The sequence below is a fragment of the Bombus pascuorum genome, chromosome 1 (assembly GCF_905332965.1).
Source record: "Bombus pascuorum chromosome 1, iyBomPasc1.1, whole genome shotgun sequence".
NCBI classification, from domain to species: domain Eukaryota; kingdom Metazoa; phylum Arthropoda; class Insecta; order Hymenoptera; family Apidae; genus Bombus; species Bombus pascuorum.
Window position 1 is genome coordinate 22,678,797 of NC_083488.1, and position 26,873 is coordinate 22,705,669.

Genomic DNA, 26,873 nt, shown 5'->3' on the forward strand with positions numbered 1-26,873 from the left:
CTCGGGAACAAATCTACGCGTTGCTGCTTTATGAAAATGAGAGAAATAATTTCATTCCGTCGCAATCGTTTTCTACAAAAGCTATTTATAGAATAGCTGATAATTAAGATCATTTTCTAAAGAAAGCTACCGGGAAAAAGAAATTATAAGAGTAATAAGAAGTTGCAAATAACATTAAAAATCTCACGAATACAATCAACAACTGATTAATAAATCGCTACTTTGCTTCCACATCTTAGCTTCCATTTTATACCCCTTGTTTCTTTTATACTTCTTGAAAGACACCCATCAAATTCACTTACATACGTACACGTTTCTTTTATAATATTCGGTTTTCAGCGTCGAGTCACGTTCCGATAATTATTTCCTCGCCGATGATCCGAACGTTCTCTCCATTTGCCTGCATTTTCGCATCGGCTCGGAGGATCAACTAACGGCGCGAAGAATTAATTTAGCGCGCATTAGGTGGATGCAAAAAGACGAGAGCAGAACGATACCAGCAAGAGGAAACGCGAACGAATCGAGCCCGATGAGACAGGAATATGCACTCTGATGCTAGGCTAGACACCGCAGCGTGTTCGCGAACTGCCGCATTATGAATAGCCGGCATGCATTAAAGGATAACCTAATTTCGTGAAATTATATGCGTTGCACCGCTTCTCTACCATCGCGAACCATTCCATATAGATATACGATCTACATGAGCCGAACAAGCCAGAAGGGAGAAGTTGTCGAGAATGCCATCGATCTGTCGTTAAACAGCATAAAGTTGCGCGTATACCTAAAGAAAACGATACAGTGAGGTCGTAAAATCGGTCAGTGCTTAAAGTTTCCAACTTTTGACAATTGCAGCAATTAAAGACGACAAACAAGAAGAAAAATATGATTGATACATTTTTAAAGATTTTTTAATTTTAATGTTACTTTATGACTCAATATGAGGATTTTATTATGGCATAATCGAAAACGTAAACTATTAGGTCGCTTTTATGACACATCGTTGAATTGTTAACGTTGATAGGAATTTATGTAAAAAACAACTGATGCAAATGCTACGTGATACTTAACTTTTATTGAAAATTTTCAACTTCGATCACCGAGCGATTTTATAATCTTATTAATACACGTCTATCTACTACGCGAGTAGTATCAGCGCGTACGATGTCCTTTCTTCTATTTCTGGGGACATCTGTTCCGTAATAAATTCCACCGTCTCCCTGTTTGCCACACTGGAAATATGGCCTACTTAACTCACAGAGCGGATGTAAAGTAGGAATTCATACGTTTCCAGGTTTGATAGCGAGGGGATGGTCCTATCTCTGGTGTATGTACTACGTGGAAGAAATTGCTTTTTGCCAACGCCTTGGTCCGGAGATAAAACCATCAACGACACGAATTAAGTGTATTTGCAAATTTATAGCGGGATGTGTCTGAAACGATGTCGATGAAAAACGCTTTAATATATTATATACCAGCGGACCTAGCTTTTCTTATTCGTATATTAATTATGCGCTTGCTTTCTTTCAACGTGACGGTGTCCTGCTTCGAAAGAATGTTCTGTATTTATCAAGCTAGCGTCGCTCGTTTAAGATGCATGTTAAGGAACGTGGAAGATGAGAGTAAAAGATGAGGGAAAAGTTCTAGGTAGCTGTAATCGTTGAGCATGTCGACATTTAATCTCGATCAGGAAGAAATTATAAAGATGCAGAGTGTGTGACTTTTCTGTAGTATATTTCGTGGTAATCAGTTGACTGCACAATTGCGTGAGTCCTGTTACTCAGTCGTCATCAGTATAAGACGTACATAGAATAAAATCTCAGCTAGCGACATTAAGGCATTCAGATAACGCAATTGCTACCTGTCCAGTTTGAGAACTGTTTTGTACTCGACTTCTTTCGCCGCTCTAAATGACACAAACCATTTATTTCATAAATTGAAAACTAGATATGTAGATAATGTGGCTTTATTATTGTAATAAAACAACCAAATAAAAATTTATTAACTAAATTACGCTACAAACTTCCTATATGCATTAGAGTATGTGGTACGTCGATTATCAAGAATCTGGAGCAAAAAATCCAATTGTACTTTATAATGCAAAATAATTTTATACAACATCAGATGACATATGAAATATTACGTATACACAGAAATCAACTGATCCAACAACCACTTAGTCACGATCATAAGATCATAAAATTGAAAGGTACAAGAAGGAAAAATACAGAAGATATGTACTTCATGAAAATACATTTGTAGGTCACAACATACATGCGTCATAAGAAAAGAAAGCATCTACCATATTATGTTTACTAGATCTTTCTTAAGACCATCGTCATTCTTTATGGACAAGCTTTCTACTTTCCATACGTATTTATTAATTTTTTAAATGCCACCAGAATTTCGTGCGATGTCTAAAGACAAGAAGACTCGATGAAACGAAATCACGACATAACAAATTGCTCGACTCGGTAACGAGGCTAAACGATGAATTCGTTACAAGGGTACAACAAATTCACGTTTCATTCCTCAGTCTAATCCCCGATGCATACGCGTCTTATCAGATTAATTCAGCAGCAACGACGAAAACATTCTTGCCCGATAGGCAATTAGGAAGAGTATTCCGATGCTTTCGGGCGGAACGTTGTAACGATAGTCGGAGGCAGACTCGACGGGTGTCATTAATCCCCCTGGTGGCTCGTCCATCTTAATTAGCACACCGACCAGCAGCGGACCGGCTCGAACGACACGCGAATGACGGTTTTCCGCGCGCGGTACGTCCAAGTGCATGTGCACCCACTACAATTTTCGAGTCCTCTTCCGCGAGAAAAAGTAAAACCGCTGTTTTCTTTTTCTTTACGTTGTCGTTGTTGCGCACGTGCGAACTACTATTTTCCGTGGCGTACCAACGACTAATGACTGGCCTTGTTATCGCGAGCTTGTCGACTTTGTTCGCGTTAGAGAGTTGCTGCTGCAAAGATATAAAATCTAGCTACAATTACTTTATCTCTTGTGCGTCTAATGACAGACAGTTTCGAGAATAAGTGGACAGGTTCTATTCACTTTCACTCTTCGACCAGAACGGATGCAAGAATTATGTTTGATCTAGAATTGGACAATTTGTTCACTTCCTATTCGTCTATCAAAATAGCAACGAGATGGAGAAGATTTTTAATAAAGAAACTTCTAGATCATAAACTTTCGCAATGATTATTAGATGATATTCATGATTCGTAATCGATCGTAATTTTAGTAGAACGTTGTGCTTTGCTCCGATGTTTTAACAACGTCGGGTCGTTTCCTTACCGTAGTTCATTTTCTCAGGGCAAAACTGAAATGATTTCTGCCTCACGCTTCGTTGTACTTTAGTCTCTCAGCTACACCACCAGACATCACTGTCGTCTTTAATTACATCTCATAATCGCGAAGAAAAATTCTAATCAATTGACCATCGAATAAGACGCAAAGGTAGACCAGCAAATATTCCATTATCGAATCAGCAAAGCCAGTCAAAACGTGGCCGGCGAGGCGTGCAACCGCGCGGATTTACTTGCGGCTAGCTCGTTACACCAACCGGAAACTGGCAATCGGGCCTTCAAAATTGCACGCGCGTCCATTTCGTGCCTTTTCGAAAGAATTAGGTATGTTTCACGCATGTTAACTATTGCGAAAAGCTGTCGCGAGAATCGCGGAGCCAGGGCAGCGTGCCTAAGCGGTTTGCAGCGTACTCGCGCATGAAAACGCAAGCCCCGAAAATCGGGAACAGCGCCAATTAGGCCGCGTTTTCAATTGACCGCGTGCGTTTATTAAAACGCACGTTCAATTAGCTTTAATAAACAAACTGGCGCGATATCGTCGAAGACGGAGGTTATTAAATGTATAAATTGTTTGTTGTTGCCGGGTCGATGGGTCGTTCACGGTGCGCCGCATTCTAAAGCGTTCTTAAATGAGAAACGAGCCTCCCCGTTAATTGGAACGAGCCGTGACGGGCGCTCGCGCTTTCCGCTCGATAACGTATCGCGATTGGAGCCCGCCGCATCTATGAAAATTCGCGCTCCTTTTCCCTTCGTTCGATTGTTTTTCCCTGTAGGCGAGCACCCGTTTGATAATTCACTCGTTAACGATGGAAAAGCGATTGTTCTCGGAGAAAATGGGTTAGGACGCGAACTGGGAAATAATTCGAGGCAAACGAGCAGTTCGATTGTTACCCACGTTTTTCTGTTTCAAGTAAATCCAATTTTTTTTTAGTCGGAAGTGTTATTACGATAACCAATTTTACGATAACCGATTTCTTAACGAATGATTTGTCTATTGTACAAATATTCCAATTTTCTGTAGTTTTTTCTTTTATTATCGTCAAAGATTTGATTAATCATAGTATCCCATATTACGTTAGCTTCATACAAATCAAATATTTAGCGATCTGCGCTGCAGATTCATCTCACTCGAACGAATTTATTGTTGTGAATCAAACATTATTTTAATGGAATTTGCGTAGAATAACAATTTCTATATAGCCATATTACATATCAATGTAACAGAGGCAAAGAGTTAGTCAGAGGAATTTACAATCCACCATTAATGATTTCTAATATCAATTAGAGTAGATTACTTCTGCAGCAGATTACTACTGTTATTATATTATATCAGCTGCTGTTATTATATTATATCAGCTGCTGTTATTATATCAACTGCGCTGATTATTTATTTACTTCCACATAAATATCCTTCTATCAATCACTGTCGAAAATCTATATTTAGGCAATAGACTATTTTTGGTTACGGGTATTGAGACTGAAACGAGTATAATTCAATGAATCCCTTTCTTTTGAATTATGTAACAAATTAAACAAGCTAGTTGTAATGTAAATAGCAACGTTCGCGATATCCACTCGAGGCAAGTTACATTTCCTGCAAATGCAATGATGTGAGTCTCAACTTGTGCTATTAAACTAACCATAAGTGTATAATACAACTCTCGGTACATCGTATTCGTTTCAGTTATCGTATTTCGTAAAAACATCGTACCGAAAGCGATATGGAAGCAAACACTTTTGTTTCCATTTCATCGAAGAGAGGAAAATAATTCTGAAAGAAAGTCTCGTAGAAAAGTTGCGATCAGTTTCTAAGTTAGGTGTACTCGTCAAAAGAAGCCGAACTTGTTATACGATCTAAACGAAATTGTAATATTGTGTAATACTATTGGATCACGAAGCAAATGAATATTTGTGTAACAAACAGCAGATAAATCCAACGTAATTTTATTGATCTTAAGAAACTCTATAAACATCGTATTTCTGATTCAACGTGTTTGAAAACTATTTTCATTCGCGAAGAAGGAATAACGAAGCATCGATGGGGTCGGGAAACGAAAAATAAAAAAAATATGAAATTCGTAGTTTTTCTCTCAGCATGAAAGTTCGCACAAAACTAACGATACTTGTGTTACTTTTTTGCAACATTCTTTTTCCGCTATTTTTTCCTTCCTTTCCTCTTCTCATAGTGCGTAAAGGGGAAAGCGACGTTGCACGCGTCGGTTGTTGCGAAAATTGAATCGAAAAAACCGACAAAGATTACGTTTTTTCGTGCCGGTTGTTTATTTAACGAACGAAAGTTACGTAACGAGGTACGAGATGGCGACGTTCGGCCGAATTTAACTTTATTAGCGAATTAGCACTGTATACTTGCTATAATCTTGTTGGCCGGTATTAAGCTTTCATCGGTCAATTGAACTTCTGTTACTGAACAACGACGCGTTCATACGTCGATTTATCGATTGATTACATTATTAACAATTCCGGCTTTTCGACAAAGTAGAGAGAGAGAGAGATCTGACAAAGTTCTCGAAAGTTGTCAATTAAAGTCTAGCAGAAAATGTCAGTTCTGCAGATAGTTTTTCGTATGAATAAAAAAGATTGTATATAAAAATTATTATATGCTTATATAGCCAGACAAAATTTAACATGTAAGTTGGAATAAACCGTCATACAGGCTTCAAATGATTAATAAAAAAAGATTTAAAACGGGAGATATTCCTATATGAATAAAACAGCACTAGAATTTGAATTACAAAATTTTGATTATATGGTATATCTATGTTGATATATTTCCAAATGAAATTCATCGAAATTAAAACGACTTGATTATATGAGAAGATGAAAATGTTGGAGCTGAATTCTCAAAGAAATGAAACAGATAAAATAAATCTTCATCACGCAAGAAATCTTCACCTCCCGTTTCATCGCTGACTTTCCACGAGTTTCATCATAACAGAAACCCGCACCCGTCGATTCTATTAGATACCCTGTCAAGCCAAAACTAATAACGCGTCCAAGATATATCGTAATTATCGCAAAGGTCGGATAAAGGTCCGGAATTTCAGATCGATGACAATCAGAGGCACGTCAGGACGCAAAGACGGAGTTTAATTTCCGAGGGTGCGCATGCACACCGACCGCCGAGAATTAATATAGATGGATATGAGTTATCTGCGAAACGGACCAAGCCCGGGTATGCCGGTGACGTGTATGACTCTCGTGATGGGGATCACAAAGTCCTGACAGGACATTCGGCTGGGCAGGACGATAGATATCAACCCGTTTTAACGTAACTGTCGAGTGGACGCTTTCAGATCTCTGAAACTGACACTGATGGCTTATCTGTCCTCGTCGAATCGCGGCTAATACGCATCCTCCAAGATCGTTTAGTTTATCCTCGACGAAAGCGGGATACAAGATAAGGTTAGCACGTGTCTAATTTATTTTCAATTGTTAGATAGAATTCGTTAGGTGTGACTTTGCTGCTATTTTAATACATGTGTAGTAGAAAATGTGTAGTAGTTGATATTTTTCTTATGATGTTTAATGAAGATTGAAGATTGTGTTAATGTGTTGAAATATTGGAACGTGGTTCGATATACTGCAGAAGCTACAAAGTTTAGATGGAACTATTGAGAATAAATGTGGAACGTTTTTGAAAGAGCTGTAATTTTCCTTTTTATTTGTGTATATGATTTTATCATTCTACTTTATACTTCCTGGATAGATAGAATCATAAAATCAAAGTATATTTTCCTCTGAAAAATTTCCTTATTTTTTTTTTTTTTTTTAGAATGAATTTGTTTGCAACGATGATTCACGCTATTATAAACACGACAGGTGATGACGATCTATAAGCATAATAGAATTTCCATTTTTAATTATCATCCATAGTCGTCATTTGCATGTAACATTTCCTTCGTTCCTCGCTTTGCACGTTTCCGCAAAGTTACAGTATTTATAAGGGAAACTGTTGCAAGAGTATTTACCTGCTTATTAAAAGGTGCTGCGAGGTTATGATGTAACTAAGAGGATACGATGTTCCTCAAAAGAGACACGTTACATCCACTGGCTCGGATATCTTGGACATGTCACGCAAGTTCAAGCTATCCCCCATATTCGCTAATTGTTTACGAGATGCAACATGAAGTTTCGGCTAAGTTTGAAACTGATATTTTACAAAGAAACTTGAGATACTCAAGTGTCTATGTAGAGTTAACTCGTAATTAGTAACGTTAGAATGCAAACTTCCCGAGTAGAATAGCGACTGTTCCTATTTTCTGCATTAAATTTGGTTGCATGTTGCAAGGCCGCGTGAATTAAATAGGACGCGACCTTTCTTATTCTCTCATACATTTCGTTTCGCCTCACATAAAAATTTCGTCGTAAAACTATAAATTGGGACATTTTTGCAAGCAGTTCGTTTCAATAAAATGTTTTAGTGAGCATCACATAGCACGTTAAACTTCTGTTCCTATTTCAGTTGGAAAACATATTATCAATAAAATAATTTCTTTGTAATTCTATTGGTGATATTCCTGGGGATTAATTTTGACATACTAAATATAATTTCAATATTTCGCGCTTCGTCAGTTCTAAAATTGAGATACTGTGTCTGGAAAATAATAATCCATAAATATAAAATCTAAAGAATGGAGGAAATACGAAAAAATTTCATATTCTAGTCTATATTTATTGGAAATAACTAAATGGATATGTCTTACTTATTTTCAGAATATCTATTATTTTTCTTCTTGCGCATAAAACTTTAATACCAATGACAGTTTTCGGCCATAGTCTTTAGTTAGTCTTCGATGAAAGATTATGAATCTTGCATTGTACAAGTTCTAACTTTTCAAGCGATAAATTTATACTTTCAGCAACTTTCAAGATACGTTTCCAGAGTTTAAATTCATAGGAAAGATTCAGATAATAAAGTTACTGCAGCAAATTTCTTATTCTTTAACGTGACTTAAAACAATTGAATATTGAAGACAATTTAAAGCGTGATGCCCATTTGTCAATTTCCAAAGTATTTGAACATTTAGCACAGGAAACTTTTATTATATAAGTGTGTGTTATATAAAACATTTTGAAATTTCATTAACGGCATCACGAGACACAACTATGATTATATTGATAAAATTTGAAACCAGTCTGTAAATGTATATAGAAGTTAGAAATCTATACTGCAGACATATATTTAATAAAGAATTAGTATACAGATGGTTCTACAGAATATTAAAGCTTATTAATATGATAGATGATCGATTACTATATACATACGCAATTTTTGTGAAATATATTTACACATACTCGCACTAAATATCTTGAAATCTGTATATGCATATATTCTCAGATTTGTTTCAAACTTGGGTTTCATTACAGTGCTACTGAAAGTTCCAAATGTTTCGTATATCGCACATAATACGTTGATGAAAAGTATCTACAGGTGTTCGAATACTTACGTAAACCACTGTACATCTCATATTTAATATTGCAATTTGACTATTTCGCGTAGGCAATCAATGAGTCTGTCCCAATCGTTAAAATATTAATTTCAAGTAATGTCGGAAATTTACGCAAACTAATAATCTCACAAAAGATTCAATAAAACAAAAATTCCAACTATCACTGCATCTTCGTACAAGAAATGTAAAAAATTTTTCTCCATAATTTAAGTCTATCATAGTCGGCGTAAAACGGTGTTGTTGGATCAACCACAGACGCAACATTACCTCCGGCTGCAGGTTTCGCGATACGCAAATAGAAGCGGGCAAATATAAACGGTACATCGTTTTCCTGTTTATCAGCCGATAACTTCGGGGGTAGGAAGCTAAGATTAACCACGATCTAAACTTGACTTAACGAGTAATCCTGCCCTTCCCGACCTCCCAATAAACTTCCTTCCACTGTTGGTATTCATATATGCAGCGAGCGCGCGAGTGCACAGACCTCAGATTGCCTTGAATCTTCTCTGACCCGAAGCACCAACGAGAGTACACGGATCGCAATATCGTCAGGGTCAATCTGCGGACCTCCGTCAAACGGAAAGCAAATCAAATTCCCCGGCAAAGCATGCACGCGCCAATTAGAGTATTTCGTCGGGAATCCTGCTTTGATCAACGCACCGGCCACCTGAGTAATCTCGTTTGTAACCGATGAATACGCTCCGTGATTATTATCAATCGCCCGCCCCGCGTATGAAAATCGCGAGACATTCAATCGGAGGTCCGCGGTTTCTCCCATCAATTACTCTTCCTATTCCTCGGTACGCTTACTGTGAAAATGTTTACACGCGTGGTTGCTGCAACTCAGAGACGATAACGATTTCGAGGAGAAACGCGGCTTACGCGTATGTGCTTGCCCTCGGTTTCGAGTCGATTCGAAATTGGGGACTGGCTTGAGGATTTGTCTTTAACCCTTTGAGTGTTTAGTTCGTACATAGTTAACGTGAGCAATACGTTAAATATCCGAGAAGGAAATTTGTTGCTCAGAGAAATTATAAGGCAAGGTGATAAAAATAGGAATACATTGAGGCAACGATTCGTTCGTCGTGCTTAGACTGTGGATGTTTGCGAATTTATGGAAAATTTCAAGTCTTAAAAAGATTTGAATATGAATACTTGAAAATTTGGATATTTGAAAATTTAAATAAGTTTTAAATCAAATTTAAATATTTGTGAATTTAAATACAAGTTAAATATTTGGAAATTTAAATACATACATATATCAAATATTTGAAGTGAGTTACTTCTATACCTGCATTATAATGTATAGTAGGTGAAAAGAATTTCCATATAGCTGCCATTTTTGAAATTATACTGGTGAAGTAGAATATAAATTTGCATTAACATCCATAATCCAGTTGCAATAAATGAGTAATTGGAAACGTACGAAAAATAATGTTAAAGTTCTTTAACTAATTAAACAATTTCTTCAATATTGTACAAGTATTCAATGCTGCATTACTTTAAAGTATTTTGATTTGATGGATGAACGAGATTAACACGAAAAATTTTCATTGAGGGGACGATATACGAAACTCGAGTTAAAAAATATAATTAACGATTGTAACAGAGTTAACGATTAACTTGCTCCATTTACCGATATTGTTCGAAATAACAAGACAATATTGATATGATAAATTTATAAATATTAATTTTCATCGATTGATTTAATTGTATTTCTTTGCTTAATTCATTTAAAATGATCGATATATCGTAATTATCAAAGGTCGTAAACCGCCGTAAACGCATGCATTGTTTTGGTCAGTGTATCGCGTTACGGTGGTCACTGGCCGCATTGAGTTATGTTGATCAGATAACCGAGGGGAACGTAATACCATTTGTTAGGGGTTCAACGCGTTCCTGATAAAATTCATTTCTGCGGACGGTATTTGAAAAGTTAATCTTCGACAGCTTCGATAAGCTATTCATCGGTGAAAACTAACGTGGAAAATTCGTGTGATAACGTTTACCTGAATACTATTATTCTCCTGTGAAATCATGAAATTGCGTATTTTGTGTCTGAAACACTCACCATCTGAAACATACGAATAGAACGATCGTAAATTTTAACGCAATCAAATTAATTGCTGTTGGAATTTAAAGATAACATGGAGCAGATAGATATGACAAAAAATAAAATAGAAAATTCCATGTATGTAAAGTAATGGATTCGCAAAATAATTTAAACGATATATTTCTTCGTTTTAAGTATTCACTTATTTTGTTTCAAAATATTCTTTACGTGACCAGAAAGATAAATACTTTAGTCGTAGAAAAATCTATAATCCAATGATTACGTGATTAATAAAATTTGTCTACAGTTGCTTCGAAAAGTATTGGCGTACTATTTAATTAATCAGTACAATTAGGCACGTTTCATATCGTCTAGCATTGGTATAAAAATTTGATACTATGAGAATGAAACATATAGAACCAGATAAAAAAAAAAAATGCTTCGTTGAAAAATAAAATTACGCCAACACTTTTTACGACCTTTGTATATATCTAAAATCTCCAAATATTTGTTAAGATTTCCATTTCCTCGTAACATCATCACGGCCTGTAGTTTCACATAATTCACAGAGAAAGTCAATCGTAATAAGGTACGAACTTTGTCCGTAGAAAAAAAAAAACATCTACACGGTATCTCAACAGAATAAAACTATCTAAAAATAGAGGCTTAATTGATTTAAACAGCCGGAATTTCACAGCTGCAGGTCGCTTATCCACGGTGAACAGCCAATCGTCGATTATCTGCATCGCGTCGCTGGCACGATTTCCCGGCGTACGAGAATGAAAGGATAGTCTAGAAGGCCCGGAGTTAATATTGCGGCGCCAGAAAAGGCCAGGGTAGGCCAACGGCACGAGATAGTCGGAGGGATAGTTTGGCGGTGGAGAAGCAGAAGGAAGGGCGAGACGCGGTCTAATAGAGACAGAAAGCCAATCTACCCTTTCGTAGGCGAAATACGTATACCGCGGTCTTTCTAATCTACAGGAGAACCCTTTCAGGTTTTTGGGGTAGAAGAGAGTGCAAACATCGTCCCCCGACGTCGTCGTTAGCTTCGGCCACGGGGATCGTCCGTCGTCGGCGCTGGTCCAATGGCTTTCGCTCGATCTCGCGCGGCCGGAAAGTTTCGCCTTGTAGCCGAAATTAAACCGCGACGATGAAGGCCCGCCGAGACTTTAACGACGAGTGAAAGCGGTACACTCGAGCGAATCGGAATTTTCACGCTGGGGGCGAGCCGACTACGCCACAACGTGTTGCCCCCTCGTTCCTCCCACGATCCGGTTATTTTGCGATGCTTATGAGACGGTTGCTTTCATACGAGGATGGTTAAGTATGTTTGGAACACGACATGAATCACACGATTGAGTAGATTTAGTTGGGATTAATTGGGACGATCTTTTTGTTATATCTTCACGAGTGTCATAGAGCGAAAAGATTTTACTGTTTTTCCCTTTTATAATAATATGATACAGATGACTGTTTTATTGTAGCGATTGTACGATGTGTAATAATTAGGGTTAATAATAATCTTTTGATATATTTCGCGCGATTTTTAAACTGTAGAATTGTAATGAAGCAACAACATTGAAAGATCTATTCGAAAAGTGCGTAAAGGAATTCCTACGAAATATTGTACATTTTAGAATAGATTAGATTCCTAATTGTAAGATCAATGTACATCTTGAACGTAGTGTCTACAAATTAAATAAACAATACAAATTAAATGATATTTTTGATATTGCTTTGTCGTGTTAAAAGTATAAATTGAAAAGAACACAGAGATCGAAGTAATTTCTTAGTCATTGTCCGTGCCATTAATCTCGACATTCCAATCGTCTTTATTTCACGTTTCATCAAACATTTCCATCAGCGATCGACGCCCAGGTGAACTCTGCCTCGACTCGTTTTTTCTCCCCCCATTACTTGGTTGTCGCGTTTAGAGCCGATGATGGAACGAAATAGCGTGGCACTCAGCCGTTTTCAACTAAACAGAAATCGATGGAAGTCCGTTCGTAGGTAACGAAACAATAATACGCTCCGTTCGTGTCTCGGCTTCACGACAAGACACGAACAGTCAGTCCTGGGTCGAGCAACGACAAGAAATTCTTTTTCTTTTCTCTGCGAGAGAACGCTCTTATCGTTATTACGTCGTTTGACGGCCACAATGCCATCTGGAGTAGGGGAGAAAGAAGATAAAAAAAAAAAGGAGAAGGATAGAAACCGGAGAAGAGGGTAGAATCACCGCTGCAAGGGATCAAGGAAGGGAAAGAGACAGAAAAAGGGAACGATTGCATTCGGCTTGAATGCGGAGCATAACGGGGAGCAAGTGTGCAAGAGAACGAGTCCTTTTCGCAGTTTATTCTTCGTGAAGTCGAACGATTGAGGAGCAGGGGGCCTCTCGCGAGTACCATCAAGTCAATAGAGAGAGGACCTCGTCGTTATTCCTCGGCTGGCATGCTCTCGAAGGGCGAGGCGTGCCATAAAGGCAACGATGAATAATTATCGCGAGTGCTTCAAGTAAAACAAACAACTAACCGCGCTCGACTTGACGGCTAAGTGGCATATTTAACAAACAACCGGGCCCCGAATGGGCTCTGCCGGTGCACGTGGACATGGACTGGAACGCGAGGGTCTTTCCTTCCTTCCTTCCTTCCTTCCTACCTTCCTTGCGTGTACGTACATACCTGATTAACGGATACTCTCCAGGGACCGAAATAAAGAGGAGCACTTTGATTCGTTTAGCTACCGCATTGTTCTCGATTCTTGCAGAACAAACGTGTCGGAAGATGCTTGACATCGAATTTCATTGTTGGATCAAACGATTCGAACGATGGGGGAACGGTGCAGGTTAGATTCATTAGTGGTGGCGGATATAAGCTGAAGACGAAGATACGTTAGTTTACTTTTGAAAATATTTTGATGAAGGAATGATTTAGAGTATAGGTAGTTGGATGATTTTATAAAAATTGATAAGCTATCGAAGAGTTGGCAAGTATTTCAGAAGCTTCGAGGGGAAGTTCGAGGATTTTAAAGAGATTGTAGCTTTAGAGCTAAAAAAATATTTTTGTCGTTGTTTATCAGAAATCACATTAGTAATTTATTTTGTGTAGTTTCTGAGGAAATATATTTTTTAAATACAAATTTGATAAAGAGGATTTGAGGTCTGATAAGTATTAAGAGATTATACAAGTTTCCCTCGACGATTAAAATTCTAATATTGCAATGGTTGGGGTTAGGTAACAAATTCTTGGAAAACATCTATTTTATTTAAAATATCGTGGAATAGTTTACCTCGATCATTTGGAATTATCGAGCAATTCCCAAACTAGCACAAAAACATAATGCACAAATCCTTACGACTCAATCTGATCGAAATTTGAAAATATACTCGCCAGCATTACAAATGTAAATGATCCAGAATAAAACGTACGACCGCTTGAACTATCGGCTCATGCAAATAGCCAGAAGTTACATAAAATATCGTAGTTCAATATAACTCGGTCGATTTCCCGGTGCCGGCGAAAATTTGAAGAACCATTCTCCATTGAATATAAATCACACGTTGTCCCTCTCCGCCGTCGATTTTCGTATTCTACGCTAGGATATTCCAATTTTTACCGTCGGATATGCATTCGTCGAGTCAGTTTCCATCTAGTCGAACGCCACTTCTACGTACCATTTACATCGCGGCCTATATCCATTGCTAACTGTGGCCAACAAGCGGTTTCAATAAGGGTCGAAGGTTCGAGTGCTTTCTTTCTCGTATGAATCCAGAGAAAGAATTCATATTAGCTATACAGTCGCGTCGTTCCAATATCCCGATTCTGAATTAAATCGTTGAATTGCAAATTCATTATATAGAATTTAAGCAGTTGTATATTTAGAGTACCGTAGAAAATTTCGGGACATGTTACTTGACTGAAGAAAGTAAATGTTGCAATAAAACAGATCTTAAAATTATCTACAGCTTTGTAGGGGCATTGCATGATCATCGTACGATATAATAGTGCAAAGTCAATTACTAGCAGCATTATACTATATTATTGTTAGTAGCATTACACTTATATAATATATTATTATATTTATTCTTTAAGAATCGCTGTCTTTTAGATATTGGACTATTCATACAACAAGTAATTATACCTTCCATGATAAGAAGCAATAAAAATCTCAAGTGTTTCATACCTATAAATACAAGTAGGGTTCGCAACACCCTTCTATCTGCAAGGGTAAAAATAACCCTAGCACCGATCTGACTCCTCCACAAATAATTTCAGACCATTAATTAACCAGAACACGCTTTTCGATTAAACATTATCCATCATCTGATTCTCCTATTGCATTGAATTTACATACAGTACATATTATCATACATAGACCGAAGTGATTAACTCCGCCTTATGAAGGTTTTCAGATTTTAGTGCCAAAGCACTCGAGATCGATGTTTATCTTATTCAGTTACATCGATTTTCTCTATTTTCAATTTCGCGAAGTTAATTAATTTAGCAAATAAATAGTTGGTATATATCTGAAAAATTTAACGAACGGTTGTTCCAAAGAAATACGTTCCCGATACAAGGGAAAAGACCATAAAGGAGCAGAAACCCTCTTCTAGAGCAACCGGCAGCCGGCGACCGGGTTATGCCCATAAAATTTTATACGATCCGCCTACATAGCATCTCCATTAGCCGCGGTTCGCGCGTCCCGCACGCACGAGACTTTTCCACGCCACGCTTTCCACCTGTCCCCGCGACTCATGGACCGAAGCACGAATAAAGAGAGGCCACGAGGGGTGTCGCTATTTTTGCCCTTAAATGCGACGGTATACCGTGGTTCCGCATTACGCGATGGAACAGCCGACGAGATAATACCTGGGAAGGGAGTTCGACCCCGGTGTTCCACGGGTTTTAAAGCGCTCCCTATGGTGGTGAGACGGGGAAGGAAAGTTCGAGAGAGGAAACGGCGCACGGACAGGGTGAAGATGGCCTCGAAGGAAAGGGTGAGTGGATAGAAAGGGACTGGATGTTAAGGGCGCGACCCGACCTGACTTCGAACATTGCCTCCCTTTTCACGTCATTTAGATAAAATACGAAGGCTCTGTTAGGGCCACGATGCCAGTCATTGTACTTCCGCTGTCGGCTTAGCGACCGGTTTTATCAGACACTTTGGATTTTCTGCGACTATGAAAGTTGAAACAATGACACGTAACGCTTGTATGCAACACGTTCAAGTATTAATTTGAGTGATCGTATAAGCAAAGCGCGATACACTTAGCATATAGATATTGCTTTATTGAAATTTAAGAGACGTACAAAGGTACAAATTAGTGTGTTTTGTTTAGAGAATTTTAGATTGTTCGACCGAATTTGTTTTCGACAGATTTGGAGGGTGAATATTTTATTCAAGTATACGATGTTTCAAATTTCTTCACTTTTTCATTCTGAACTTTATGAGAACAAATTTTCTTCTCATTGAAGAAGTTAGTTACTCGTTACTTATATTATTTTTCATCGATTGAATTTGCGAAATGATTGTCTTTATTAAAGTTGTCTTCATTTGCTAGAAATTTAGAATTATATCTATATATTATATTTCTATTTCTATTAATATATCTATATATTATAATACAATATACTAATAGATCAAATTTAAATTTTTGATAAGGAACATCGATTTTCTAATAACGATTTGATGGAAACGTATAAACCTTGCAGCAAGTTAATCCTATTTTGATCATTATTTATTTTAGCGAACGAATCGTTGGCAGAAACAGGTTTGATACCGAATGCGAACGCGTTTCCCTTTTGGCTAAACTGGAACATCAACCGGAAATATGTATCGCCTATTATTATTCATACATTCTCGTTCGTTGTGTCCGAAGGAGGCTCGTTATTTTTGCGCATGTCGATAATGTCTGCGCATCGAGCAGCTCGACACCACCCAAGTTTTCCATATATAGAGTGTAACCTAACCCTTTGTTCTGTAATATCGCGCTACACTCATGGTTAAGGTCTAATTGTGCTTAAATGCGAATTGCGTTCGTAATAAAATATTATTTTACGTAACGCTAATATTAAATTTAATTTTAATTTCTGGGAACCGTGAACCATGAAATTTTACAACGATTTACGACAGACTCATATATTTTCGATACTCCAGAGATGAATGGCTAATTTTATATAATAAAATCGTAATGTTAAATTTCTGAAATGTATGCTCGATTCCACCTTATTTTGGGATTACACTAATGCTTCATTAATTCTTGCAACAGATACTATTTTTTAAATTCTGTTTGCCTATTTCTGATAACAAGATAGCATATGTAGTAACAAAATCAAACGTCACATTTAAATACCCAATGTCGATCTTTTACGAAAGAGATCAACATACATAACATTATTTAAAAACAAATTCAATCGCTCATATGTCGTCACAAATTTATTTCACTAATTTTAAATATTGCTTATATGCCAAAAAGATTATTCTTTTAGCTACTGACACTCTACACATTTATCCTTATGATATTATCGATATCAAATATATAATACGAAAGATCCAAGAGGTAACTTTCAACATTTGACATATTCGTATCGCGACAGTGGCTAAAACGTGGCAACAGCCGAGATTGCCGACGATGAAGAAGGCCAGTTTGCAAGAAGGGGTGGTTCGAGAGGAGCAAAGTTAGCGACACGTCCAAACTTATCTCCCCTCTGTTTAATTTAACGTAGCTTCGAGTTAGCCGTTAACGCGGATCCGATGAAACTCGGCCGACGAGCGTAGTTTCCGCGATCCTGGACCGTTTCGTTTCTTCTTCCGACTTCTTCCACCATTTCCAGCCCTTCTTCTTCTTCTTCTTCCTCTTCCTTGTCGTTGTCGTCGCCATTGCCAACGATACGAGCGAGACCGTTGGTTCGCGTTACAGTAATGCGATACATCGCTGCAATATCCTCTGGAATACTGCGACAACCCGTTTCGCGCCATTTACTCCCTAATTTGTAGCTGGAAAAGTTAGCTCGACTCTCAGCATCTCGGATAAAAGGACGTTTCAAGCACGAAATTTAAACAGAAGGTACTTCTTTTTATCAGGAGAGAAAATTTAGCGAGTTATAATCAGGATATTTGGAAATTAAGTAACCATCAAAGTGGTTAAATGAACTGTGTAATATTTGCTTTGCTAATTACTATTGATTAAGCAACCGATTTTATAGATTGGTTTTTGTTGAAAGTATAATTAATTATATTTAAAAATGAAAATTATGATTATAATATATTTCGTAGAAAAATGTACAAAAAAGCATATTTCGTCCAGAAAAAAGGTTGTTCAAGCTTCTGAACGGAAGTATATGCATACGTATATTTCTAAATATATTATGCACAGATAATTATAATTAATTTCAATAACACTCGACACTAATTTTACAAAACGTTTATATATATTTAATAACCGATAAAATCTACAACGTGTTATTTTAGTTAATTTTGATTCGTAGCGTTAATTATATCAAAAGATCTTTCATTTATTAGAATTCCTATTATAAGTGATTCCTTGATGCCAATGCAAACGTTGTATCTATACGAAAGTAGGGCTTCCTTAAACATGCAAAATATGTGGGAAAAATTGCATGCCCTGTCGAGTGTATCATAGATGATGGAGGAATTTTGATTACAATTGAAATTTCTCGGAAGATGTTTCCATACATGATACGCCGGCTCAGTGAAATATGCAAATTTCCATATTCGCGTGTGAACACGAACTTTTGTTTTGTGCTTGCATAAATTTATTTGAGGGAAGATGGCAAGAATATTTAATACGAGATGTACAGTATTACGATAATTAGTAGTTACGATCTTTACTGATGAGACAAAGTATACCTTTCCTACACTTAAGTACCTTATATTGTGAACGTATCAATGTTAAATGTTGCATTATGAGATGCACTATAGAACATTATCACTTAGTCTCATTTCAGTTCACTACAATTTAAAGTTTAGTAATAATGATTTAACAGTACTTTCTGTTGAAAGCCATCCATCTTCTGAGAGTGTTACTGTGATACAAGTACATACATATTTCAACAGATTATTTCGAAGAAATTTAATAACGTTTGAGCTACAGATTTTCTACAGATTGTATTTATAATTATTACCTTTATAAGTATTGCTGGAAATCTGATTATGTTTTCTTAAAAAGATTATTTCGAGTGATAATTCAAAAACTAAGTTGGTGGCTGGAAATGACTAAGTTCTAAAATAATAATTTAACAATTAAACGAAATTAATAACGTAATATTAATACATACGCTTAATGAAACATTTCGTCTCTAACGAATAACGATATTCAGAAATTATATATATAATATAATCCCATACACAGATATAAATTACAACCACTTCTCGATCTCATTTCGTGCATACTTTTCTTGCCTCCATTTTTGCACCTGTCTAGAATATCCCTTTCACTCCTTTCACGGTATTCCGCGTTCAATTACATCGGTAAGGTATCCATTTCGGAATACGGAGATGAATAAAGAAACGTGGTCTGCGATCGCGCGCCAACCAACGATACGTGTAGCGATCGAATAAAACCGACAAAATTTGCCCCTCGTCAAAAAAAAAAGCTATAAAAAATCGCTCTTTGAAGGCACGCGTACACGCGAACGAACCGATGTTCCGCTGGTTTCCGCATGGGCTACGAAAACACGGCTCCTCAGCCTACTACAACCGATTCCACTTGAACGGTCGCTGCTGAACATCGTGTCTGTACATCATTTCGCCCGTGATTTTACAAACGTGTAAGCTAGAATGGTTTGACGGAACAAAAAAAAGAAGAAGAAAAAAATAAAAAAGAGACGGAAAAAAGAAGAAAAAAGGGTAAAAAATTGGTACCGAAGGCAACCAATTCACATTTCCGTAGAACATCGAGCACTACTCGCCCGGATGAACGCGTTCCATTCCCATTTTTCTTGTTTGCTAGAAAGTTTCGCGTGCGATTTGATATATTTTGCGAGAGGAACTGCGTTGCTCAACGAGATGGTCTTTATAGCTTGGCTCGTACCATCGAAGCGGTGCATACCATTCTTCAATTAAATTAGCAGACTGTTTCATTCTAGGAGCATCGAACGATCCAGACACACGATTAACGTTCTTGTGCGATTTAACTACATTCCAGAATCCTGCTATAACCCATCGGTTAGTTTCGACGCTTCGTTATTGGGAATTCTGCCGCTTCTAATGTCCGGTAGCATGGGACAGATACCTGTTATCGTAACCGCGTTTTGCGGATCGTTCAGCTACTTTCGTTGATTAAGTTGAGTATACTGATTCCTTTGTGAATGAATTCTATTGCTCTAGGTTCAATATTTGAAATGCAATAGGTGATTTTATTTTGGAACGTATATCCACGATGATTCAAGAAATACTTTTTGTCGAAATTCTTAATTTATTATATTAGTTATATCATTAATTATATTATTATATCATTAGTTATATTATTAATTAGTTATATTAAATTAGAATTTGTAATACTTGAAAGATACATTGAGTCTACAATTTCGAACCTATTACGGTAATATCTCTGCAAATGATCAGTAGTTCAGTTGTTCTGTACACTCATAAAATATCTGCATCTGTTAAATATATTTTTACGAATTATATCTCAAAAACCTCCTTATCAGTACAACCAGTAAACACTCATTTAATCTTCATCATCAGAATTTTATTCCTTTCGTAAAGAACAGTTCCGACTACGCGGCTACGATGGCGGATAGCATCGGCAAGAAAAATGATTCTCAAATACCCGGAAGACGAAGCAGATTCGCAACTGTTCGAGAAAGATGTTTAACACTCGTGTGTAAACGGAAAAACCTTGTCCTAAGACCTGTATTCGACGAAACTCACGGCGTCGTTGCTCGAGGAAAAGCGGAAAGTCGACGGGGAGACAGAACGATGCCGGTGGTCGGGGAAAGCAGAAGTACGGTCTTAAGAAAACTCGCAATATTTACCCAACGGAAATCAGGCACGACGTAAAAATACAAATCGCCCTAATCATTATTTACTTTACTTTACCAAGCACCGCGTCCGTACCCGTACCCCGTCTCAGCAACTTTGCCCAACGCGAAAAGAAGTTTTCGACCTTCGTTGCACACGACAACGTCGATTTACGACAAAATCCGGCCATCGATTATCGAAACGTTTGATTAAAGGGGATTTCAGCGACGACCGTGAGTGAACGGGAATGTTAATTACGTTGTTCGAATACAAAGTTCGTTGATTTCGAATTACTTTATCTATTTTTATTCTTAGAATTTAGAATAATTAAACATTGTACAGAAAATTATTTAGAATTTTTCTAGAATTATAAATTTATTTATATTAATGTAATTATTGTATGATAAATCCGTTTTGCACTATACCGGAAACTACTACATACTTCTCGTTGAATATACACATACTGCGTAAAAAGCGAAAAGCTTGACCCTTGAAAGGGTACTTCGCAGAATAAACACTCGTATAAATGCTCCTGCAAACTTGACGCCAATATTCCTTTTTCTGTGATAAAGAGCAAACTTAAATAAGACAAACACCATGAGATAAAATAATTAAAAAGGAACGTGACTCGAATATGTTACATAATTAGAACTTTGAATAAAAATTTCTTGGTCTTATTAAATAGACGTTTGGTTTCTTGCATTATTTACGGTATAGACACAATTCTCAATCGCAACGTCGCGGCGAGATTAAAACAGGACGGATCGCGAATTCTCATTTAAATTCTGATACGGTTAAACGTCGTCGATCAGATCGAACCTTACCCCAATAAATGCTCTAGTTTTTATTACCACTGACGCATAAACTAGAATTTCCGAGGGAATTAATTATTCGTGCCGATTCAATATTTACCGGCCATTAGCGAACGCGACGATGCGATGGAACGAATTCCTTCTCGATGGCTCCGCAGCCGATAAATTAAACTTTCATAGAAAATACTTATCTCGGTACGGTAGGAAATTCCGCCTGATAAGCGTGGTCGGCATCAACGCGATAAAAGAAATTCGATTAGCTTCACAGCCGACATATCTCGATACGTCCTTCTTCCCTTTCTCTCTTTCTCTGGCCTGAAATCTTCGGTCCTAAGGACTCGAGCCTTCGCTTAATCTAAGATAATCGGAAAAAGGGGCAAATCTCGATGGTAACTGGTCTCGAGGATGAAGAGACGAGGCGAGCTTTCAGCTTGGCAAGGTGGAGAAGAACAACGGGAGAAAGCGACGAGTGGAAAAGAGAATTGAATGAAGACAAGTGCTCCGTTTCAAAATTTAAACGATTCAACGTGTGCATCTGTGAGATGGAACATTTGGAATTCAATTGAAAGTTAGACATTCTTCCTCGAGGGATTAACAATTAAGTACCATACATATCAGGATTTAGAAAGTTGTATTAGCATAGTCTTTGCTAAATCAGAAATAAACGTATTTGCTTCCGAATCAACTTGAAAAAATTCCACTTTATATTTACGATACTCATTGTTCAATATTAACTTTCCATATGATACTTCTTAAATGTTGTATAGATTATTCATCGATATTTGTTTGAAGACACCAACACTGTGAAAACGAAATGATTTAAATATATACTGCACATAATTTCATTATTATAAAAATACAATCGATTACTAAAGTTACAAAATATTGTCATTGTTGTTAACTTGGTTATTTAAAACAGTTCTTCTAACTACAGCAGTGAATAATAACTTGATTTGAGAAACCATTTGCATCAGGCGTACACACATACTTTCGTAACTCAATTATATCTGAATCACAGTTCATAGTGGTGCTGGAATGGTTGGGATAACCAAATCTAGTACAAGATTATCAACCATTGTACCCAATTACCAATCTCTCGTTAACGGGAACCAATCCAACACCAGAACGATCGAGCAGAGAAACGAAAGTAGAAAGCAGCACAAAAGGCAGTTGGTGGCTGGTGTTCTCGGAGAGAAGAGACGGAAAAATAAGCCCAGAGGGGTTGGAGAGCAAATGGCTCATTGGCCACGCGTTCGTCTAACTACGTTACTCGCGGCAAGGCCATTTCTTCTCGCTTCGAGTCAACCGAACCCTCGAACGAGCAGAGAGCGGAATTGCGGCCGGCAATCACCGTCGTGTCAGACAGAAAGGCGGAACGAAGTAGAAAAAGTATTTCGGAAAAAAACAGCGAAGGGTGAGGGAAGAAATGTCCCTTGGTCGCGGTACCTCGGGAAATTGAATAGTGCTCGCGAAATCGAAAGAGGAAATTCGACGCGTTTTGTTGCTGCTTTGTTGCCTCGTGGGTTCGAATTTTATTTCCTTCCCCGATCATGATTTGCTCTCTGTCGTTTGACTTTGTTATTCGCGATATATCGTGGATTACGGAAACAATTCGGGACAAGATTCGTCGGAGTAAAAAAAGAGATGTGTTGATGTTTCGGATAAATATAAATATCACGGATCTTCAATGAATTATGACAAAACTTCCCTTCTTTTCTTCCATTCCTTTTTATTCTGTATCCTCCTTGCCTATTTTTTCTCACGTTTATCCTTCAGGACGTAGAAATGCCTCAAAGTTACAGTGATATATAATATACATATTTACATGCGTGCAAATCCAGTCTCAAGCGCTGACTCTTCTTCAACCCTTGTTCGACTGGTATCGTTTGTCGACAAGCTTTACAGTACATGTATATTAAAGAAATGTATGACAAGGTTTCACATGTTTTATGTCATACATGTATACTTTTCATGAATAGAAAATGTATGTTTTCCATGTATTTTTAAATAACTTCAATAATTTCGACTTGATTAAATACAAATATACAATTTCTATATTCATTTAAACGTGAACCTGTAATATCTTTTAAAAACCGAGGACACGTTCAAAACGCAAAGATATTCGTTCTAAACCGAAGAATTCGTCGTTTCGATCAGCACTAATTGTCCACATTATCTATGCAGAGCCATCAACCGTCGAAAGCATACGCGGGAAGTGCTTGACGGAGCCACGAGCCACCCACTCGACTGATCGCTGGTTGTTCACGCAATTTGCGATCAGTGCTAAATAGAAGTTTCCAAAGTATGTGCGATAAAGCATGATGTCCGTCTCTAGTGGTCGTGGAGAGTTCGATATACAATGTACACGTTGTTCGAGCGGATGACGATCCGGGATAAATTAATCGAAAGCATTTATCGAAGTTTCTTCTTCCTTCATCAAATATTGACCAGGAATCCATGGAACGAGCCGTGACGGCACAGTAATTCGCGGTTGAATAATAGTACGACGGTCGCCAATAAAAAGGATGTATCGTTCGAGTAATCGTAATGAACGAGGCCAATTAAGAGGCGAAGCGGTTGCTGAGACAGCGGACGATCCGAGAAACCGAAGCTCTGGGAACGCGGCCGACCACCACCCAGAGGAATCTGCACCGCCGTTATCGGGAACAGGATTATTCGGCAGTTCTGACTACGTAGCCGAGTCTTCCGTCCATTTCAGCTCTAAATGTAATTACCTGTCGACCACGAAAATTATCTCCAAGTCGGGATCGTACGGTGTGTAAGTTTCCTCCCGCTCGTGGATCAGCGCACGGTACAGATCAAACGCGTGAAAGGTTTCGGCTTGTGATGTCAGAAATAGATTGATTGATTAGCTTCTGGGAGTAACGTCTCTTTTGACTTCTGCTTCCTTGCCACGCGTGCAATTAGTTTTTGAACTTTCAGGAATAACTGCGATATTTCAGATAAATTATATTCTTCATTCCGTAATTTTATTCGGTTGTAGGTGGATTCGACTTCTTTTTCATTTTATTGCGCAAACCATATGTGCAAGATATAATACAAATGTTTTTTATTTTCCGACATGTTTAACAACACGGAAGAGTTTAAAAACTTTACGAGCATGAAGTTGCTAAAGGATGAAAGAACGATGTTACGTCACCAAGCAAAACTGTAATACGTGTTTTTACTCTTTAAGAGAAAAAGACTCGTAAAATTCCTTTCAAACGAAAACAAAGTTTCGTGCATAAAGAATGTTATCACGTGAATTATCGAACTGTGGACACATTCGCATCGATGCATTCGGGAAACGATAGTTTACTCGATAACTCATTTAGGAATTCAGAATTTTAATGAAATAACACGACATGACAATGACGCCGATTAATCGATTGCAGGAAAAAACAATGGATAACTCTTACGAATCGCGGGACGAGCCAACGCAAAACGAGCGGCCGACGCGCGTAGGTCATATTTTATCGGAATGGGAGTATAATTAGTTGGAATAACCGAAGATATAGCGACACCATTACGCAAGCAGCGCAATAAATGTAAATCAGGCGTTCGTGGAACCGGCAATAATTCCAGTTCCAAAAACAGTGGCGCGTCAACCGGCTCTCTATTATCATGCCTCTAGCTCGGGGAAAGGATATAAACCTCCAAGGGCCCGGAAATAATCGCTAGACGCGTCCGTGGTTAAACGCAACACCCCAGAGATCTGATACTTGAAAAAATGAACTACCGACTCGTTACGATGTTTTTACGCGTTAATGTGAAAATTTAATGGAACAACCATTAAAAAGTAGTGCGTTTAATACTATTTAATCTGTTGTCTGATATTCTGCGAGTTTATTAAGCATGATATTCATTATTATACGTATAAAAGAGAAAAGTATTCAAAGATTCGTTTTTCGATTAAGGGTTTATGTATGATATAAATGGAAGTTTCTGAAGGGAGAAAACTTTAGGTTGTGTACTACAGAGCTTAAATAATTTCAAGTTCTGTTAAATAATCTTACGAATAGTGATATATACGAGCTTAGGTATGGCTATAATATGACGAACGTTATATTGATTATATGATACACATAGAAGTTAAACTCAATTTCATCGAATTTAATCGTTAGATTTCTCCAGTATTAAAAATTAATTATGCATACTTTTTGATATTGAAATGTATCGACTTTTTCGAATATGAAGTCAAATGACTCACATATTTCCATTGCAGAGTGAGGAAGCTTTACTCAAACATTCCTACAATACTAAGCAAATTAAGCTTAAAACGCTGTGAACGAAAGTAAATTAAAATATTTCAAAACGCTTTCCTTTTCATCCTTACTCACCTTGTGTCCTAAAAACTCTGACACTTTTCCCCGTAAAAGAAAGCCCTCCCTTCAAACGACCACGTGAAAGCGACAAAAATAACCTTCGTAAAACCGCGAGACGGCTTAAATTTTAATAGCAGCAATTCTATATCGCAATTCCCATTCCGCTATTTTCTCCGCGCGGCAAATTTTCGGTTGAAAGGCCACATCGTACGATCGTCGGTAAATTTCTCTGCGGAGGAACGTCATGAACTTCTTTCCACTTGGTCTACGATGGAGGATCATTTGCGTAGAGGTGAAGTGGAGGTTGGCAGCGAAGGGCCGATTCGTTTCTTTTGTCATCTGGCACATTAGAAGGGAAACAGGCTGGTCGAATGGCACAGGAGAAAGGAGGAAAGGTTCACGAAGATTCTGGTCTCGATGCCAGGGCCGAGATTTAGTCAACCGCTTTATACGGAGCACAATGCAATGGGTGTCGTTATGGCCGAGCAGCGCCATAAAACGAGTGAGACGCTAGTAAGACTAGCGGGCACAAAGAACGCTATTTCGCCACCCTTAACCCCCTGTTGCTTACTTTTCTCTACACTGTACACTCATGCGCACTCTATACGACAGTAACGGTCTCTCTCGCTTACTTACTGTCTCTTTATCTAGCCCTCTTCCACGAAAGTCTCGTTCTACTTGTTACTCGTTTTTTCTCGTCTTCGATCTATCAGCCTGTTTTCTTCACTGTGCTACATCTTTTTTATACTACATTTATCATATAGTATAATGTATATATAATGTATAAAAATATGTAAAATATCCAAAGTAGAGTACTTATTATAATTTTTAATAAGTAAAGCGAATATCTATTTGAGTTTTATTTCTTTAATAGTGTCCATATAAATATATAAAAATTCGCAGACTGATCTTTT

General features: G+C 37.6%; 1 protein-coding gene across 3 annotated transcripts in view; it reads right to left on the reverse strand.

The window, feature by feature from the left end:
* The window catches only part of LOC132908412 (semaphorin-2A), a 564,200-nt gene that overhangs the window by 329,697 nt on the left and 207,630 nt on the right, over positions 1 to 26,873 (reverse strand). The window lies entirely within an intron of this gene.